Source organism: Protopterus annectens, chromosome 9.part0, assembly GCF_019279795.1.
Source record: "Protopterus annectens isolate FY-2018-M chromosome 9.part0, PAN1.0, whole genome shotgun sequence".
Lineage (NCBI taxonomy): Eukaryota > Metazoa > Chordata > Ceratodontiformes > Protopteridae > Protopterus > Protopterus annectens.
Window position 1 is genome coordinate 1,831,248,476 of NC_056743.1, and position 2,500 is coordinate 1,831,250,975.

The window sequence follows — 2,500 nt, forward strand, 5'->3', positions numbered from 1 at the left end:
GCTTTGGAAGAGTGCATACAAAGACATCCCTAAAAGAAGGTGGAAGTGCAGCAGTTTACCCATGTAGGTTGTAAATAAGTTCTAAGGGTCTGACAATAATTTTGGGAATGATTAATGCAAGGAGCTATAAACCAAGGACTGTTTTATTTTGTAAGTTTTCAAGAAGGTTTCCGACTGTTTTCCAGAGATCTCTATAAAGTAAAAGGGTAAACAAAACATTATTAGAAGGTCAGGAGTGTATGGGAATTTATTTCATTTTCTGTGATACAGGCTTTCATTTCAATTAATAGTGAAGAACTGTAATAGCCATAATCATGCTTTTAGGGTGTTGTGGTCCAAGTAGGTCTTACAATTGTTTTCAAAATGGTTTGTGGCTGTTTGAACTAATACTTTCTTTTATTTTATAGCTGATGTTGCACAGTTTTCAACAATTCTAGCTGCACTTTTCAGTTATAGGCAGTATTCCTACTTTCTTGTATGCTGCGATCAAGATTAGATGTATTTAAAAGGTTTTTGTTTCTGCCTCCCTCCTGAGTAAACATGCCTTCCCTCCCTATTCTCTAGGTTTATTATAAAGGATTACTGTAAATGTTTATTCTTCTGTGTTTTCCACAATACTGAAAGGCATGAATGCCTCTCATCAGTGTTTCTAAGGAATACAGCTAATAAGGTCTGCTGGATACAATGTTGCCGTTTCAAAATTCTGTACATACTGAGTGACAAAGGTTATGATAGTCTGGAATTGACTGATACAGCAGACAAGGAAAAGTTGAGACCTGTCGTTAAGGATAACTTAGTTTTAGTTTTAATTTATTTATTCACATACCTCTTCCTAAATGTCCTTCTCAAGTAAACATTAATGACTTTCTCCCAGCTGCCTCCCTGCTAACATAATAGAAAAATTTGCAATGCACAGGTCTTCAAATATATCATAAAATAGGATATCCTGATGCACACAAAACATGGATTTAGACCTAACTTAAGCACATGAACTGCGATCTATACTTCAGTTGATCAAATGTTTGCCAGCTTTCAACAAGAAAAGCTTATGGATGCCATCTCCCTTGACTTTAAAAGGCCAGTTAAAACTATAGATCCTGGGGCTCTGCTGCAACAAAACATTAGGAGAATTGTGTTGCTGTTGTTGTTGTTGCTGTCATTCAAAGGCTTGAGAATTATCTTAACGACAGAACATTCAGAGTGGTATGGACAATATAACCACACAATCAGAATAATAAGTGAGGACTCCCAGAATGTGCAACCAATGTCCCACTGGTATTTTCTCTTCTTAGTAATGAGTTTCCATGGGATCACCCACATATTAATTCTCTCTTTTATGGAGATGGCATTGCAGTAACTAAAGCTGGTCGGCCTACCCTGAGCAATGAATTTCAGGCCAATTTCAGTGCTGTATGGAACTGTTTGACGAATTACAAACTAAAAGTAAACATACTAAAGTCTATTATGATATTATCTGACACTCACCACAAGCTAAAAACATTCAACAATTTACAGCTACTACCTGATCTGACTGCAGCTTACTACTAAACATCAAAACTGTTTATGTCTTAACTTAGACCAAATTTTATCTTTTCACGTCCTCTCAGAAGCTCAACTGAATACATTTCTTTCATAACTGAAAGTTCTATATAAAATATCTAACTTGTTTTTGAGGCTAGGAGTGCTATAACCATAAACATACTCCTGCCAAGACTCAAATATTGCTTTCCATTTGTTACACAGCTCATGATACTGCCCTTATTCTAACCATTGAAAGTAAAATTGTTGAGTGTATTATGTTAGCTAACTATAGAGAACATCACTTTACAGTAGTGAACTTATATCACTGGTTACCAGTGCTTTTTAGGGCATCACTGTTGCTGAACACACATACTCCTACATTTGTTTATGAAAGATACAGTCCTCCTTTTTTACATAAACTGTACTTCAAAAACTAAAGATATTCCCTGAGAAATTATGACAACATCCTATTGTGTAGGCCTTAAGTGCATTTGTTTATGACAGATACTCCTTCCTTTTTCTCATAAAATGCAATTGAGAAACCAAAGCTATTCCCTGACAATCATTAGACTATGCTATTGTGTAGGCCGGATTTCACACTTAGTACTTTTGAGAAGTGTTTTTCTCAAATAACATCAGCACTGTAAAATGACTTAGCTATATTAATCAGGAACCTTGGACAATTGCTAGCTTTTAAGAAAATCCCAAAGGAACAGGTCTTATTTGCAAGCAAAACTGTTTCAGAGATGCAGGGTAACATCTGCAAGCATCTTGCAGCATGATCTACTGTCTGGTTAGGAATTTTGTTTAAGGTTTACTATGTTGGAACAATGTATAAAAAAAATAGTAGAGGGTGAGATATGACATTATTATTCTATAGAAAATATTATTAATATGGACTACTGTACTATTCTAGGAATGCTTATATATTTGGGATCATGCACTAATGCCATTTGTTACAGTTGTTCCATTTTGGTAA